This window comes from Hermetia illucens, chromosome 2 (genome assembly GCF_905115235.1).
Source record: "Hermetia illucens chromosome 2, iHerIll2.2.curated.20191125, whole genome shotgun sequence".
Classification (NCBI taxonomy): Eukaryota; Metazoa; Arthropoda; class Insecta; order Diptera; family Stratiomyidae; genus Hermetia; species Hermetia illucens.
In genome coordinates this window covers 153257827-153277806 of record NC_051850.1, presented here as the reverse complement: position 1 = coordinate 153277806, position 19980 = coordinate 153257827, and positions in this window count along the sequence as shown.

Here is a 19980-nt window from a genome sequence, read left to right as displayed (position 1 = left end):
ATGCAAAAGAGGAGTGTAAATTTTTTCATCAAATCAAATCATGTGGGGTATTAAATGAAAGGTCCCGGTTAGTACTTTTTTAAACCGGTGTTAGTTTTGACATTGGTTAGAAAGGTGGGGAGTGCGGGGGGTGATCATTTCTTTAATGGACCCATTCTCAGAAACTACCCAGCCGAAAAATTTGGAAAAAATCAAGAAGCTGCCATTGTATGGTACCTAGGCTCCGAAATACCTTTCATACCGACACCTGATCAAATAAAGTTAATGATAGTACATTACTATCATTTTTAGTAATGGCAGGAAAACCCTCTTAAATTCACCCTAGAATCACGAAATTTCGCAGGAGGCTACAGCATAGAGCATGATCCTACCAAATGTGGTGAAAATCGCACTATTACTAACAAAGTTGTAATAGGTCAAAGCTGTCGCTCTGTGCAAATTCAAGACTTTGGAATCGCTTGAAAATGGATATTTTCACATAATACCAACTGTGATCAGAAAGTAAGGTGAAATTGTCATTTAGAACTCCCGGACAATAGGGAGGCAAGTAATTTTTCTTTTCCTAGATTGGTTGGACTGTCTGTAACCTTTGTCAGACGTCTGCTTCTCAAAAGGTTTAGTTACCATTTAGACCATCAACGTCTACCGACGTGGGCCACACCCAAAAAATCAAAGATTTGGTGGTTGAAAATCGTCGATTGACAATTAGAGACCTCGTTGATAGTGTTGGAATATCATTTCGCTCAGCCCAGGATGTTTTGTGTCTCAAACGCGTTAAGTCTCGATTGGTGCCAAAATCGTTAAATTTTTTGGAAAAAAGCGTCGCGTTGATGTATGTGAAACTTTGTTGTCTGACTATCAGGACCACTTGAAATGGATCATTACTGGAAACGACACTTGGATTTACGCATACTACCCTGATACCATCCAACAATCCAGCGAATATCATGCAAAAGGTGAAGGAAGACCGAAAAGACCACGGCAAAGTCGATCGAAAATCATGGTCATGTTGACAGTTTTCTTCGATTATCGTGGTGTGGTGCACTACGAATTCCTTCCGCCGGGCCAAACTGTCAACAAAGAATATTATTTGAGCGCGATGCATCGTTTGCGGGAAGCTATTTGTCTGAAACGGCTGCAATTATGAGCTCAACAACTCTTGGTTCCTTCATCACGATAATGCACCATGTCATACTGCATTGGTTTTCGCGACTTTTTTGCCAAAAACTCGACTCATATCATTCCGCAACCGCCGTGTTGGCTTGATTTGGCTCCGTGCAACTTCTGGCTATTCAGCAAACTTAAAACGCCAATGCGGGGACGCGGTTTTGACACGATTAAGAAGATAAAAACCGAATCGAAGAAGGTCTTGGAGGCTATACCGAAGAACGACTATTCCCATTGGTTCCAGGACTGGAAAAAGCGTTTGCAAAAGTTCTTTTTATCGGAAGGGGATTACTTTGAAGGGGATGAAATTGATTTGGAAGAATACATAAATAATTTACATTTTATAAACAAAGTCACATTATTTTTTTATCACAGTAGTATAGGCATATATTACCTGCTACATACTAATGTGACAAATGCACATTCAAATACACAAAACCTTTCATATCTGAAGCGTCTAGCTTCCAGTTTCCCGACTTGTTTAACTTCTGCGAGTTCTAATTTTCGAGCGGCTACTGTAGTTACATCATTACATTATGTATCATTTTACGATTTGCTTCAATCGGAGTATCTGTGACTATTCTGTTAATCCTAACTACTGGGTAAGAACTTACCTTGAAAATCCAGAGAAAATCCCACAATGAAAATGTTGTCATCTTGCCCTTCAACTTTTAATGGAATGGAGGCGTTTAGACAGACATCTTGAAAGATTAATTACATTTAGTAACTATTAATAAACGCCCACGCCATTTTCCAATCTAATGTTGTATCTAAATTGCCAGATTTGGTTAATCGATGTGTCCGTTTCAAAAAGCGTCAAAATCTAAGATGCAGTAAAACGGAAGTTGCCTAAATAGGTAGAGAGAACGAAATCTTCGCCATAGAGTCTCCGGTTTTGACGCCAACCTCGATCATTTTATAGTCTTTTAATACGTTTCCTTATAACTGCTGTTTAATAGGCCGGAAATGTTTATAATTGGGTTAGTTTTTAGACTAGAAAAAAATTGTTTTTGCTTCGAGATAAATGAGCTGGAGTCGAATCTGGAAAACGGTGTAGCTTTCGACTAGTTAGCATTAATCTGAATGCATATTTGATTTGATGGTGAATTAATTTGCAACTCAGTACATATGTATGTAGTCAGAAGAGTACCACTTTAGTGCAAAAAGATAATTGTTCAATTGATATGAAGGTGTGATTGCAAGTCATCATTTACAGGTCGAACATGTGCACTAATCGACACCGCCATTAATATCATTTAGTTAGTATCAACCAAACCGACTCCAGCGAAGACAGCTTGTAGCTCATATTCTAAACTAGAAACATAGTATCTACTGGAAACCACATCGAAGCATCTCAAATTCAACTTGATTTACTCGATAACTCCCAACGACATTGTCTGGTATCTGAAAGGTATAAGATATCTTGTCTTGCCCCATCAATCTAATAGTGATTTGAAAGTGCAATGTGTGGGCGTTCCATATCAAGTGAATTTTCTTGTTTGTTCGGTTAATTGTCAGATACACTGGAACCCGGAGGGAAGATAGAGTGCTGGATCCCATGATGTCTAGCTCCAAAAAAGATTGTCTTGAGAAAAAAACACACACACTCTGGGTCGGGGGGCTCCATTTCATTTGGCGGTCCGGAATAAAAATTATTATGTTCATTCTATAATTCATGCGACAATAGCGCGCGGCTCCGCCGTTCATTCATTTAATATTATAATACATGGGAGGAATACGAGAAAAAAGCGACCGGCCATAATAGCGCCATAAGGCCGAAAATGCTTATTATAGTCAGTCAACGTTTCACGTTGAAAGCGTTCGGTTTAATTCTGGTAAACTTTGGTCCCGGCTCGCGGTTCGCGGTTGAACACAAGTGATCGAGATATTTTCATCTTCAGGTGGAGATTTTCTTGTGGAAATTCACTTATTGGCCTGGCATCTTTTGAATGGTCACTAATTACCATACTTAGTGCCTTTCGAGAGATACTTAACGATCTGTCGTTCTTCCTCCCGGGGAGATGTTTATCGATCTTGCCGGGTCAAAATCGGGTCAAGAAGACGATTGAGCGGCAGAGCCCCCAAAAATAAATGTAAATAGTGCGCGCGCAGCTTCCGTATATTTTTTTCTTTTTGAGAAAGTACAATCTTAGTACCGATCATGCGTACATATGTGTACGTACATATGTGGAAAATTATTTTGGTGAAAAGTACAAGCGCTCTGGATTGAAGGACGGGAGACGGACTATGTACGTGCGTTCAGATCTGAAATAAATCAGGGGGAAAGAAAAATCGGAAACGCCATCAATCAAGATTATCAAGTTTCCAAGTGATATTCAATTGATGGCGGAGTGATATTAAAGGTTACCCAGGTGCGAATGCAAAGTGCTAAAATCTCGTGAAAGCCTCCGAGAACTTCCCATGTGTTAGGACATTAAGTGAGTGCAAGGTGATCGAGTAGTTACAGGCTTCTCGCCAAGCAAGGGTCAAAAGTGAAGGAATCAAGTGAGAAGCTCTAGTGAGTGTGTGGTGTCAGTGATTTTGCATCTCGACCAATTGGTCACCGCGTCCGACCAGAAGAATTCGTATTTCCATAGAGTCGTCAAAGTTGGATCGGAGTTGTTGCGGTCATGTTTCTACATATGTAATGATCCCGCTGCATCTTAAGGTGATGACGATAATGCGAGAAGATACTTCTTGCCATCTTTTTTAATCTGACAATAAGTCCCAAATTGGAACCGGTTTCATTCTGAGTGCCTGGTCCAGTGATATATTCACTGATCTTTTGAATATTTTCCGCTTGTACACTGCGGCGTGAAAATTAGTTACAATTCACATGTTTGTTTTAATTATGTCAGTTAACTGATAGGAATGCTATATTGCATTACATTTCAAGGGAAAACATGTGATCTAGACAATCACAAGGCTCTTAATTCTCTTTTGAAAATAAACAACGTTGCTTTGATATAATCATTCTCTTTGTGAATAAGAGTAACTTCAGGCTTGATTTTTCAAATGAACGAAAATTTATCTGATGGGAAGAAATTCGGCGCATTCGCGTTTACTGACCTTTTTTCACTAAGAATAAAAGAGTCAAAAATAAGAACATTTAGTAGCCTTCCACCTCTAAGTAGAAGAAATAGTCTATGCCAAATTTAGGTTTGATATTTATACTAAGAACTGCGGGACCTACTTCACTCCATATATCCGTGTCTGGAGAGCTAGCGCCAAGCAGTCGCTATGGGAGGTCGAGCTTCAAATCTCCCTGTTGGCAGATTTGTTTGACTGGATTTCGGATACCAGTCATCTCAACTGTGAAGTTAAGTTAAATCAGATTAATAATTCCCGGTGAGTGCAATGGTAACCACATTGCTTCTTAATGTACCATTACAGTTTTTAAATGAAGTGCTGTAAAATGGATCGAGTCCTAAATCTAAATTAGATTGTTACGCAACCCCTGCCAACTTCTAACTTCAGCCTTCTTCTTCTTCAACATTCCACGATCAGTGCAACTCCATATCGCAAGACGCCGGTCATTGTTTTCTATGGTCGGAAAACACTCAGAACCATAAAAATCGACAAGGCGGAAGACACTGTGATAAATTTGGAACCTGAAACGTTCGTTGATAAGTCGATCACAAAGAACGTCAGTTGAGGAACGCCAATTCATCCAGGTTGCGCATGTGCGTGAAACAATTCCATAGTTCCATAGTTCATCATTGGCTGATAATATTGATCCGAGATACCTAAATCGTTCGGTTCTGGGCAGATGGATGTCGCTGACAGTGATAGTGTCTGTTTCATTGTGATTGTTCATCAAAAAATTGACGCTAGAAAAATATCGTCTGCATGAAGCGATGTATAGAGCGCTGGATGCTGGTTGTTCCTTGTGACAATGTCCATAACAGGAACGAATAAGAGTGGTGAGAGGACGCTTCCTTGATGAACACCGACGGAGACAGGAAGCGATTTTAATATACCCGATTGAAGAACTCATTGATTCACAATGTTGGGTCCCAGTTCTTCGTTTTCCAGAACTTAGATGCCATGTCGTTAGGACCTGTTGTTTTCCCCTTACATTTTATTCCTTCCTCGACTTCAGTGGCGCTGACAGATGGAATTGCTGCGAGTGTCGTCAGTTCTTATGGAGCTGAACCAAGTTTCCGTTGCTTCAAACATTGGTGCTATCTATCCGTCGCGGCTCGTCGATCGATAAGAAAAGCACAGTTCTTGCTATTAACGCAACAGAAGTGTTCGATGGAGTATCCAATTTATCGTAAAGATCTTTGTAATGGACGCTAGGTTAACAGCGATGGTTTTTTTGCTTCCCGATTGGCCAGCGTTTTGGTAAACTCATGAGAGACATTTCTTTTCACGAACCTTCTTTTGGATATTGTCATTCCAGAGCCGAACATTTCGGTTGGTGAACCGTTTACCTGACTTGACGACTCCGATAGTTACATAGACTGCTTTGCGGATCATATTTTTCCACGATTCCCCCGGTTTTTTGATTGCTGGTAATTGCGTACATGAAATTATTTCATCCTTTTTTACGAAATCGCCAACCTTTAATGCGCAGGGGGCCAGTACATTCTTCATGCTCTTCCAACGGCGATTTCTTTCAGAAGACAGCGATCAACGGACTATGTTGAGTTCCGGTGGTCCTATGGTGAACGACTTTGAGGTAATAAAATGTCGGCGTCTGATGAGAATATAGTCAATTTCCCACTATAAAATGTATAAAGATAAGACAATTGTTTGATTTACCATGTATTCACAAGAATCAAGTCGTGAGCGCCCGCAAAATCGACCATACGCTCGCCACCCTCATTTGTTAATTCAGGCTAATTTAGTTCCGTCCTAACCCTGTCCATGCGTCAAGAACGCTTGGCCATTTCTCAGCAGAACCGGGCCCATCCTGCCGCTTCGGGTGAGGGGAACACCCTAGCATTTGTTCGGGGCTTTGAAGTCAATACGACCATTTTTGTTTTTAACGGCATTGAATGTTATTTCTTCAGTTTTGTATGTCGTTTTTAATGCATTTTCTTAGTCGGCCATCACATATCTTGAGAAGCTCCCTTTAAATTGAAAACACTATGATGAGCTCTAAAAGTTCTCCTTCTGGATTTTGAGGGAAGTACTAACCATGTATATTCGCGAAGAAAAACGATATTGTCTCCAGAATGCTCGTCATTTGCGGCGACTGCTTTACATGCACATGGGTTTAATGGTTCTACGCGACTAATCCGCTATCAATTTTGAACTCGAATTGAATGTGTAACTATAATCACAGTGGAACCGGTCTATATTGAATGCAGCCAAAGTCTAATCCTTGAGTCGCATTAAGGAGTAATCTCCGAGTTGGAATGAGTAACTTTACATATTGAGCGATACTTACAATCACCGCCAAATCCCTCTAAGAGGACCAACCACAATTAACCGAACTGAAAGTGTGCCTCTTAAAATTTCTTTCGAATCATAGGCCCTGGCCATGTTAGTTCACATCATACTAGTAGTGGGGATTTTGGGGAAGAATCAACTTAACTTCCCGTGTAGCCTCAGGTTTAACCGACCTCCTCGAGTACGTGGGAACTGTATTCTCAAAAGCTTTACTGAAATTACAACTGCATGGGGTACTGCCATTTTATGTTTCTCTACCGATAACACTACATACTGCTATGTATATAAAACAAATAATACTGGAGTTGTCAACCATAGCGATTAGGGCCACTCGTCCACCCTTCGGAAGCGGTTTTGAGTCACTCTTTCCACCGTTGAAAGGCAGCACGCTTATTAAAGGCAGCATTCACTACTTGAACGCCATATCGGCTGGATATCGGATAAAGACTATAAAATTAGTCCTTCTGGTCCCCTCTACACATAACATAGCTGGGACCTGAGGCTAAGTTCCGCCTTCCATAAGGCAAGTACTCAAAATTAACCTGATATTGACTATTATCATTATGTGTAATCTGCCACTTCTATGTTGTAGAAAAGTCCTTTTATGACGGGGTAATAAATTCTTCATTTGCAGCAATACTACACTTTTTCCCTTAAATCAGGAAGAACACTACCTTATAATACTTCTTAATCAAGAGGAACACTTAATAGTTACCTGCATGGGGCCAGTACAAACCCTGCAAGATGCAGGAAGGTTCACAGACCAGGCATGCAGCATGCATAGGACAAATTCCTGTCGACCTAGATTGCTTTTCACCAGCACATCAGTATATTTTTCAACTGAGGCTGAGACGTCTGGCTTATTCTTCTTATTTTTCATACGAGATAGCAATTAAACAACTAAAAGATACGTCACGATATCAGAAAGCTGAAGGTAACTTTGGTCAACCATAAAGGTTATTCTATATCATTTTACAGAATGCAAAGCCACATGGACGTAATACTTACAAAATTGGAACATTCGAAATGGGATTGTCAAGAAAGCAGGTCGTCATTTGAACAAAATCGAATATGATGCAACTAGAGAAAATCTGGGATGATGTATGACGCTCATCTAGTGTATTTTCCCCCTGCTCGTGTAAGGCTCCGAAATTTACCTATGTGTATTCTTACAATGCAAATAATGGCGAAAAGCTGTGGAAAGGATTATACTCTTACTGGATTACGGCTGCAATCCAGGGGGAATATGTAGTCTGAAATATAACGCCCTGCACTTCAAGATAACCTTCGTTATAGTCACCTCAACTTTTATCATTACATTATCTTTATGGAATTCACCGCCCTTATGTTCCAAACAATAAGCCAGTGAAAACCGTAAAAACCAAAAAGTCGACCTCAGTTCATCATCAACCAGCGGTCGAATTAGGTCTGCTTAATATGAAACCACAGACTTTCCGATTTTGCACCAAGGTCTACCTCTGGCTGTCTGGCGTACTGATCTATGCCATCGCTTCATCTGAGGTAGTGTCTGCTCACACACTTTCTAGGTTGGGTTATGATGCCCAACGACCCTGTTGGCTAGCTTTTATTCCCCTCCAAATGGTTGTGGTACCGTCGAGCTATGTGGATGTCTAGTAGCACGACAAGCAGTGCTTTCGTTTAGCAGCTATCGTGACAGCATATTTCTGTTGCTAATGATAAAAACCCTCGCCCATATCATTGGCTGTGGCATTATACGACGTTATTCTGGTGCAGATTACATCAGTCGAGGAACTGAATTTTTTAAATAAACTCGATTCTAGTTGTCATCCCTGATCTGAGGTGGTATGCCAAATCTGGAAATCCATACATAAATAAATATTCTGGCAACTACGCAAGCCTCTTGATTCGGAAGCGATGCTAACTCCGGCCAGTATGAGGAAGCGTCTACCATGGTCAGACAATTGCGTTGCCTTTCGCAATAAGTCATAATGGCGTTGGATGATGCCAGCACGAAGTTTCCCATTAGGGTGTTAATGCTGTGAGCTATGGGTAATCAGCCACGATCCTTGACCGGATGCAGAAGACGGTGAAATGCCATGCTTCGGCCATGTGGTAAAAATAATTTATCGCTAGATGAATTATCCAGGAACTCGTATTTATCCTTCAGACTAAGCTTCTTCGCGAGAAATCCAATAGGTCCCAACTATAGTTAATCCATTTTTGGAGGACTGCTCCTACTGGAATTGCAGAAGCATCACAGAATATGGCCGAATGTGCTTTGATATTCGGGTATGCAAGCAGCATAGCCTGTTCCAATAGCTTTCACGGAACTCCGAAAGCTGCGGGATTAGTGAATTTTCCTCGATTTAACCACGCAGGATCTCGCTGAGTGGTGTCTGTACTCCTATTGCTTTGGGTATGAACCTGCTATAAAAATTTATCATACTCAAGAATCTTCTGACCTGCTTCAGGTTGGTTGATTAGGGTTATAATGAGTTTGGGTGACAAAGGAGGTGATTTTCCTTTGAAACAGGGATTTTAAGGAATTGCCCGCTTGCTGACAAAAATTCATTTCCGTGCAGCCCAAGGACTGTTTAATGGACCGGCTAACCTCAACTGGATCATTGACATTGAATACTTTCCCGTCATATTTGGATTTGCTCGCAGGTTTCAGGGCAACTAGTGGCCCTGAAGTTGTGACTATGTGATGTATAATTAGGTGATATTCTGTTCTGGGCCAGTTATTTTAACAGGATATCTTGTTACAGGATTCTTCCTGGAACCTCCTCTTTAACTACGTATAGCTCTTAAACTAGCTGTGTCAAGCGTTGTTTTCACGATACTTAGCGTCGAAGAAGGTGAGTGGTGGGCCTTGTCACATAAGTTGGCTGCAGTTTGTAATGCTGACCATCTGACGTTGCCATAATCGGCTGAATAGTAGACGGTAGACTGCTTACCCATAGGCTTCGCATCAGCGGCTCAGGGAATGCGGGGATACCAAGACTCCATGGGCAGCAGAGAACCACTGATTGTGCTACATGAAGCGATCATTTCATTTTTGGACAAGCTGACATCAGCTTTCTTAATAGGAGCTGGGATAACCTCATCTCCATAGAAAGCATGCAAAGCACTAGACGTTGGATGTTCCACATGACAGTTTGTACGACAAGAAGGAGGAGAGAGAACGCTTTCTGCATATATAGTACACAACAGGAACACGTTAAATCTTAGGATTCCGTGAAACTTTATTGAAAACTTTGTGGTTCGTGGGAGCTATTTTTTTTTGCAATGGTAACTATCTTTCCCGGTGTTGTGAAGTAAGCTTTGCTATTACAGTTAAAGTGAAGTTTAGCTTTACTAATTCCCTGGGTATTTTTTAATGAACTAATTAGGTATTTCCCCTAGCCCAGCTGTTTTTTTGCCCCTAAGATTTTTGATGTCTTTTATAAGTTCATATAAACTCGGAAAGATTCTTGTTTGAGACTGCTTGGTGGACAGGTTCGAACTGGAGCCAATTAGACTGTAGTTTCTGAATCAATAACTCAGATAATTGCCGGGTTGCTGTGGCACAAAAGAATGGTAAACTGAGGCTCGAAAGGTTCCGCGTCTTGCTTGATTTCTCGTAGATAGGTTCCTTATTCATTAATGACATCAATAGCTGAAATGACCTGCCTCAACGATTTCGTCATCTTTTTTTCGTTGATATGGGCAGTGAGAACTTTACCACTTGAATTTGTCTCAGTTGTGAAAGGAAAGATAATTGGAGTTAAACGAGGGTGCCCATCCAGTATCACTCCAAGAGGTGCTCTTCGAGTTGATGTCACCATCGAAAATCGCATATTTGGATTTTAACTGAATATTGCCCACGGCTTTTAAATTATGAATCAGTTGTTGTAAGTTGGCTGGTTGTATTTAATGTAGGCGTAGACTAACCAGATCTGTCTAATATTAATAGTGTCTACTAATGTTAAGGCAAGGCAAGACATTAACTGGTTGTCCATGACTACTTCCTCGAATTTGTTGTCAGCGCTGTTGTTAGTATCATTCCAAGTGGTAAGAAGTCACAGACTTCGAATCCACCCACGACTTTGAGAAATCAGGTCGTGGCCGAGGCACGGATTTTGGATGCCTCACCTGATTTATGTCCCCCACGGAGAAATCTGTGGGAGGCAGGCTCTCCACTTCAGTGCAAAACCTACACACGGTGTCTACAGCGCGGTCAGCCAGAAAGGATAGTACAGCAACGTCCTTAATGTGGGTGACACTGTTTCTTAACTCTTCTAAAATACAGGAGAGGAAGGCTCGGCAGATGGAAACTTTAGTTGCAAAGGAGAAGGGACTACAGGCTTCCCTGTCAGAACCTTCTTTGTATGTACCCGGGAAAACGGAAGAAAGGGAAGCTGGTAATGTGGACACAACTGGTCTAATGCCGGTATGTGAAAACAGATCCATGCAGCCCGGACTCCGTGAACCTGGGAGGGCTCCCAGCCGACAACAACGGAAAGCGCTGCCAAGGAAGGTGAAGTTTCTTGGGAATGAGGACATGGATGTTGCTATACTACCAAGTGTGGTGATATCCCGAGAAATCAGACGCAAGAAAGCAGTAACCCCGGTGGGATCCACACTGAATGCAGCAGACTTTTCAGTTAGCGGCGGTTTTCATATTAGACTGCACTTATGACTACAAGCATAAAAGTTAGTTAAATTAACCTGCAGCATGCCAAAGTTTCTTCCTATCTAATGGCGGCAAGGCTGACAAAGTTGCAGGAAAGTCCTTATATATTTCTGGTTCCAGAGCCATGCGTTCGTTTTAACAGAATCTGTGGTATTGGATCAGTCAAGGGGACTAGGATCTTATTCGATGAAAAATCCTGGAGACCGAGGGCCTGCGTTCTGATGTCAAAATTGCTAGAGGCAACCGTGCTGAGGCAATTCTATTCCCCGGATCTTGTTGCGATCAACTTACAATACCAGGTTAATGGTAGAAACATCATAGTTGCCTTTGCTTACTTGCCCTATAGTTCTTTGTGCCCTCTGCCGACGCAAGAACTAAGCGATATAGTAGTGTATGCAGAATCAAGTGGCCTTGAACTTTTAATACGTTGTGATGTGAACGGTTGGTGGCAAAGTTGGGCTTCCTAGGAAACTAGGGACTCTTTTAGCGATAGAAGATCAATTGGAAACTCTGAATCGCACACTTTTAGAATGCTTTGAAGAGGCTTGTTCTATTTACCGAGGCCAACGCGGTAAGGCGGTTCCATGGTGGAACCGAGAACTGCAAAGACTCAGGAAATCAATTAGATGACTTCTAAATCGTGCTTGCAAAAACAATACAGATGAAGACTGATTAAACTTCCGGAACTCACAGCGTGAATATAATATGCTCGTAAAACGTTCGAAACGAGACTCTTTTAGAGCATACTGTGAGGAGCTGAAAGATGAAAGGAAGTTGTACAGAGTCCTTAATAAGGATGAGTCGGTCGGACTCTCTTAGAAAGTCAGATGGTACTTTCACGAACTCCAGAGTTGAGTCTGGGGGGCTGTATAGGCGCAGCTTTGCCTGGACATGGGGATTTAGGCCTCAGATAGTAATGTGGATATATGTTGCTATCATTAGGCCGATGTTCGCTTATGCATAATGTGGTGGATTAAGGTGAAATAAAAGAGTTTTGGCTGTAAACTAGCCACACTGAAAAGAACTGTGTGTCTGGGTATTACCGGTGCCATGAGATCCACATCCGGTGCAGCTCTGCATTATTCAATTTGCAGCCCTTGGACTTGTTTATTCAGAGCACTGCAATGAGAACAGCTCATAGACTAATTCAATTAGATATAAGGGGAAACAATGGACTTGGAGGGGCATAGAGCATTGGAAGAGTCATTGGGAGGACTGAATCTAGTTTTTGAAATGTCTTCTGATTTTCAGATCCCCCCCGCCCCCCATACATCTGTTTGGTAGAAGATATGATATTATCTTGAAACAAAAAGAAAAATGGGGCGAAACAGTAGAATGGGTATGAGGATATGCTGACGTTTTCTACACCCATGGTTCAGAAAGAGAAAACCGTTCTGGAGTCGAAGTCTACCTCTCAAATAAAAACGAGAAGTAGGCTTTTCATTTGCGACAATACACAACGGTCTATAAGGCTGAAGTGTATGCGATCCTAAGGGCCGCAACCTGGGTGGTTGACGAGCGTTTGAAGCGCAGGCGCATCGCAATCTGCAGCGATAGTCAAGCAGCATTGAGGGCGTTGAGTAGTACTTTGATCATTTCAAAAATCGTTCAGGAATATAGAAACCAATTCAACTCGGTTTCTAGATTCAATAAGGTGGAATTACTCCGGATACCTGGTTATTGTGGGGAATAGGGAAATGAAATCTCGGATGTCTTAGCCAAAGAGATTTCAACTTCGCCCATGCCCGAACCAGAATCAGCAATTGGGGTGTCAGTAGCATTGGCCAATGCTGCTTTAGTTTAGGCTGAGAACAAGGACGTTGGAGTGGCTACAGGTTGAGCCGTGGTTCCAAAAAGTGCTTTTTTAATGGCCTGGACTGATGCAAGACCCACCAGGACTGGTCATATGTTGTGACCGTTTTCCCAACTGTTGCATGAACTGTAGGTTTCTCCCTGAGGAGAGGTTTTCCCTTTCTGAGCACAACCAAACACAATTTCAATAGCTGATGTCCATGATGAGTTTAGCTTTGATAGCATTCTCCTATGGATGGATAATGGATTGGATCATTGACATGGTTCGTAGAGGTGGAGAGGTTTGAGTAATGGCGTCAAGCCCTTGCTTTCTAATGAGTGTGAAAGTGGAGAGTCCCATCTGACTCCCGCTCTTTATCTGTTTAATTGTGACTGTGTCTCTTAATTGCTAATCATATAATAATGAGGCGAACAAAGAAAACCAAGAAAGGTACCTTTATCGTTGATTAATTACTATTAGGTTACTTAATTAATTTTCTTAATTAAGGCAAAAAATATCGGGGCCACATTGATCGTATATTATCTATATTATGGTTAAATCTACTTTCCTCTCTTTTACGTGAGATAGCCAGGCTTTTTGTGCCTCTAATTTTTAGCTATTCTTGTATTCCCTATTTATACACACATTGTTGAATATGATGTTAGGCCCTTCTTCTGTTATATGGCGTGCTACGAAGAGAGATGTATTATTCTTTTTATTCTTCGCTTCTCTCACGCGCTTTCTCCGAAGTAATGATACCAGTCTTTTGATTTGTTCTATCTAAATCTTCATGCAGTCTGGCTCCTTTAGGCTGAGGTTCGGTCTCTGCCGACAGGTATGCAACTGTGTTTCGGTTTTCATTTGGTGTCTATTCTTTACCTAATTGAAACCGCATAGAAACGAAAGCTCCCATGACAGGTTTCAGAGCGATTTGAATTGCCGGCTTTTATTTAGGTGAAATGAATAGTTTACCAAATAAGAACCGTGTATGTGTGAAAGAGTTTCGGTTGGTTTTTAGTCGTAACCAAAAACGTACTGAACTGATTGGAACCGTATACGAGCAAAACGAGCATATTTTAATTTTTGGTCTTTCAGGGGATTCTGACCTGGTATGTCGTACCCGATGGCACCATGTCGATTCTCAAGCCTTTTATCGGTTTTTTAAATTTTGGTAAAGCTGCTAAGTGCATGATTCCTATTCTTGTCTTCATTTCGTTGTTACTAATGAGGGATGTCAGAATCCGCCCTTTTGGTGTTTCGCTTTTTTCCTTATGAGTCCCTCAGTAATCAATGGTTTGAAGTTGCCCTTCACCATGGTGTCAATAAAATACTTTCTCTTCTTTTGCGGTCTTTCTGCCCTGAGGAGCACTGTGAACGATCTGTGGATTCTGGAAGGGTGTCATTTCTTAGAGGCGGGAGTGCTTTGAGTCTTCCGAGATCGTTCTTTGTGTGTGGGAAAGGTTTCTATAGATGTGAAAGCAAACCACTTTTTCTCCTCTAATAGTTAGGTACTAGCTATGAGGCATTCACTAGTTTTGCATTAACATTATTCTTTCTATATTTCCGGAGTTGAATACAATTGAAAGAATCGACCTCTTCCTCCACCCTTGATGACTTCCACAGACTTTTCGGTAAGGTTATCGATACTTGCTGGCATGGAGTGTCAGTTGTGCTGCAGGTACAGGTAGCTGTATAATGATGGCGGTGCTGGTCCTAATTTTAACTACGAGGATTTGACTGTTCCCACTTAGTACAAGCCTAATTTTCTGAGCCTTATGATTCTCTGAATGGTGAAGTCCCTCTGTTTACCATACCATCATCTGGCATATCATTGCAAAGTTGTTTAGGATTTGCTCATGTAAACCACTTTCGAACCCAGGGTGAAAGCTTATAAGGGAACACGGCTTTGTCGACAAGGCACAGAAGATGAGTCTGTCGGCCATTGGCAAGTTCCATATTTGACAATCTTGTTTCCGACACAAAAGGGCGAAATCCAAAGATGATTGCCAACAACTTGAATCCATTGAAACTTAAGTAGGGAAGTAAAGAAAAGCCTCGCCGTATTACTATTTCAAGCACCACCATTTGTTATTTTCATATTATCAACTGCAGGGAACTACGGCCAGTTTTGCTCTATTACCAAGGACCTGCCTCTACGACTATTTGATTAACCCATTCAAAAAGCTTAACCAATGCGAACAATCAGAAGGACTAAGCATGGGGTTTTTTCCGGTAATGAAATGAGTCCAAAAATTAGTTACAAGTGGTCTGCCCACTCCCAAAACTGGTTAATGGAAAGGCACTGAGTGCGACGACCACCCCTGATGAGCAATTAGCACATACATATGTAAGCACTCAGGTTTTGACTCAGTCAAAATATTGGACTCCTCCAAGCAAGGGGGACCAAAATAAATCTCACTTCAATTGCACACCGCAAATATACCGTTAAATAAATAAACTTCTGCAGTGTAGAACGTTAATAAGCTCTACCATTTCGTCGTCCATTAACCAATAAATTGTTGGATTTTCGAATTCTCATTCAATTAATGATTTATTCTAATGCGGCTTTGCGCTGTGTCTTCCTTAATAGGAACGATCACTTTGCACCTTGTCGACCTGAGTTGGGTTTGCAGGTTTCCAGTGACTTTTTGCTTGGTGCCAGGTAGCTTTGTGGTCGGATTTCTGATCGTTTAATTGAAATAATTGCCATTTTGAGTGCTTGCGGCTGTCGAGTAAATCGTGTTTAGTTGTCGAACAGTTTTGGTACAATTATGCGAAATAATGGATACCTTTTTATGGAAACAGGCACAGCTAAACGTTCGAATGCAAGTGTAATTAGAATCATTAGATTTACATTAGATACGCGTGAATACTTGCCGTGTATAGAGCATACAATGTTTCTGCATTAACTTAGATTGCAGATTTGAAGTCCAAACGACTGTTTTCCATTTTGTTTGGTATTTTGTCACCATAAATTGGTGCTTTTCGGGGTCTCTATTGTTAGTTTAGAGAAGTTGACTAACACTTTCCTTCTGGAAGTTCGGTTCGGTCGTTGGATCTGTCTTTGCAAAAAAGTTGACCCAAAATTGGGCCGAAATCAAGCTAGTAGTAGACTCCAGTTAAGCTTATGGGTCGTTGGCACAAAATTATAAAAACAATTCACGAACGTCCTCGATTGGATGTTGGCTTTGTTACAGCAGAAGCTTAGTCATATTAAAATGCAAATGTCTATGATATCATAGCTGAAAGCAGAAATCTATCAACAAAGATATTTCGCAATGGCTGATACTAATACTTTAATGCACTCTTTTGTTGGGGTATTTACGTCCCCATTATCGAGTTGCGGCTAAATTCAAAAGGAGCGGTTTTGCCGTTTGAAAGTCGAAAGCCGATTTCCAATACAACTGGGCTTCTGTTGAAATGTTAATTCATAATAACGCATAGCAACACATAGAAAGATTTTGAAATTTCTGGTAGCCCAAGTATCATTTTTTCGGATGAAAGTTGCATCCTCCTTTTAAATATTCCAAATATAACTTTTCGCGGAAATAATACCTCAAAAATTTTGTCGAGAAAGTCGAATTGAAAAATGTTTGATGGATTCCCCAAGCAACATTTTGAGTTGCCGGCGTGCGATTAATGGCAAATATTCCCTCATAAGACATATGGGTCATATCAAAGCACTTCGGATTTAAGAAAGCTGTTCATTCTTCAGATACACAAATATACGAATACAAACCCACCAGATTAGCCCATTGTCTCCTCAAAGATTTTGCTCTTTGAGTTCTGCCTTGTGATATTTGACGCATGGAAATTTATTGGCAGGCATAAAGCTCCGAATTGAAAGAAAAATAAGTGGCAAACCCTAAATTAAGATTCAGGGAGCATTAAGCCATAATTCAGCAACGTCTGTCTGGAAATCAGTTCCACGCATCGAACAACAGCCTCACATATGTTTTTGAACCATATTTGCGGCAAAGAAAGAGGAACAGTAGCCATTATCTGATTTTATGAATTTTCGGTAATTTCAGTAGATATAATGTGTTGGTTCCACCAAAGCCATCTTCGTTTCCTTGAGACGCGATCATCTGGTTGATGGTAAATCTCAGTATTCCCATTTTGGAATGTTACTCTTTTATTTTCAAGCTTCCAACAATATATCTGCCATAGTGTTTGTTTATCTTTTTATCTTTTCGGTTGAAAATTTTAGTCTGCATTGAATTTTATCTTGTGGGGGCGATGCGACCGGTGGATAGTTACCGTTGTGAAGGTGGAGGATGCTGCTTTTTGCTTTGCATTTGGATTTTTTTTCAGGTGGGTTAGGGAAGAATCGCCACTTACTCAGAGATACCAAACATATAAAGATTAAAAATGACTCCTTTCATATATCCCAATTTAGAATGATGTCGGATTATATTTACTGAAAGTATAAAATTCTAAACAAATAGACGGAAATTATTCTATTTAAATTAGAGGGCTTTCTGGGCAAACAGTGCTCACCACACCAAGAAAGGATTCAAAACTATGCACGGCTTGAATATTATAATATGATCATTATTAGCACCTGTTCTAGATGCTAGTCACCTTCCCGGAGTTAGACATAGTGGCCTGGAGTAAAGCACAGCTATGCCCACAGAAAGGCATCACACTACCGGCAGAATCGGCGCGTAACCTTGTTACGTACGGGATAAGTTGAATTATGTAGAGGCGCAGAATCCTGATTGTACATAGCAAGCAAAAGTGGACAACATGTCTCCTTTTCACTCCTTCATGAAGTTTCGGGCATTCACACCTTCTCTTTTTTCTTATTGTATTTTACTCCTTTTTTATTTTCAATGAGACTGCAAATGATAAACCTAAAGAGGCGAAACAGCACAAAGACGAACACAAAAATCCGTCCAGTATCGGTATCTTCAATTTCGTTCTTTTCAAGGGCACGAGAGATCCGTAATTAACCTGATAGAGACGCTAGTACGATGTCGACAAATCTATGACTCGAGATACCCAACCTTCCCTAAGCAGAGATTATAATACTACTACTACTTGTGTAAAACAAAACCTTATTAAAATTGGTTCAATGTCTGTCTGTCGGTCGGTTTTTTTTTTGAGGAGGTGGAAATCTTCAAAAAAAAACCCGTCCCACCAGCGTGTGGGATTTTTACTCACTAAAAGGTCATGGAGTTGACCGCATCCCAATTCTCTTGATGTGTTATCACTTTCGGCACCAGATTTTCTGGTACCAGCACCTCTCCTAGTATCTCCTCTAGATTCTTCCTTTCTTCCATAAATCTCGGACAGTGGGAAAATACTGAGTCTTCTGGAACTCCATCGCAATTTAGACAGTCGGGTGAGGTCTCCAATTTAAGAGTGAGTGACAAACTGGGTGAGATTATAATTAATCTCACTGTGTCTCTCTCCAACAATTTGATGGCAGGAATGGGCCTGTGAGTCCACTGACCTTTTCCCGAGCGTTCCCACTGCTCTTGCCATCTATTTATGGATCTCTCCTTCTCAGTGTTCTTCGTCTGAGATGAGGGAGAGATTGGCTTTGCATTGTATATGTTCCCCATCTCATCTGCCAAGATGTCAATCGACATCATTCCCGAGGTGAAATTGGGTTGATAGCTCTCTAAATGACAGATAAAACCAGCTCCAATCTGTCAACTACCATATAAGCGGAGAGAAATTGATTCTTCTACGGAAAACTTAAATCCTCCAAGCGCACTCTCTGAAAATTTTCTTTTTCTCATACATAGGGAATACTGTTTCACAGAGCGGTAATGCGATGTTTGGTATATCTACCCAATGCATTCAATTAATTTTGCCAAATGGGATTAGTGCGCTTGGTTTTAGCGTTCCGAAGGAGGCAACGATTACCGGTTTTGCGAACGACCTGGAGGCGGCTATGGTTCGGAAATATACCAACAACTTTCCCCCAAATTATTGACTAAGTACCAGGAGTTGATAATGGATCCCAGACGCGAGGGTGGCGTTTGATGTCTTCGAGAAAGCAGCCAAGGCAATCATATACTATTACATCTTACATCGTATGGTGTCAATTCCCGGAGTGTTGCAGTCAATTCTTCTATTTATAGCTTCAATCGGGATGGGTCTATCGGCCTATATAGCGAACCAAAGAAGAGTGAGTTCACCATACTTTCTAAGTGCACTAAGAATATATAGTACATACACACATTTAGGATATCATAGTGAAGTTCAGTACATATCGACGTAGAAATGGTCCTTATAAGTTTTCTCATGAATGCGATACGCTATCTTTAGTAACAAAGAAAACAAATTCGTCAGCCTATAGGAAGCAATTGTACACAAGATGCAACAATGGTGGGGCAACCCTGAAAAGTGCTGCTGGATTTATAATCAAATCCTGTATATTTAGAAATGAGTCAAGTAAAAAAGGAGAAGTAAATTACCACCTAAGATTTCTTCATAGGACCCAACTGTCGTAGCAATTATTTGAATCAGTTTCGGTAGTATGAGTCTCCTGACTGTTTTGAATCCATCGCTATTACTGCAGATATGGAGGACGTAATGTTCCATTGGGCCAAATTCACGGACGAGTTGAGGTAAGTCGTGAATGCATGACACCATACGACTGAATTTATCACGAGGTAAAAGATACAGCTCCATAAATTTCAAATGATGCATTTCAAATTTGGACATATTGGTCAATACTCTCGTTTGAAACTTCTTTAATTCGGTGCTGGTTGGTGGATATCAATCATGTGTACTCCAGTGAACCGTGAGAAATATTAATTGCCATTTTCTTACCCTGTATCGCGTAAATTCGGATAGCAAAATGACCTTTAAATCATTGATTAACGCTTAGATTTTCTGTGGAGATGATATGTAACCTTTGCCAATTGGAAAAGATTGGGATCTACCAAAATCAAATTCCACTCAAATACAATAGCTGAACATCCTTTACAATGGTTATCACTATCAA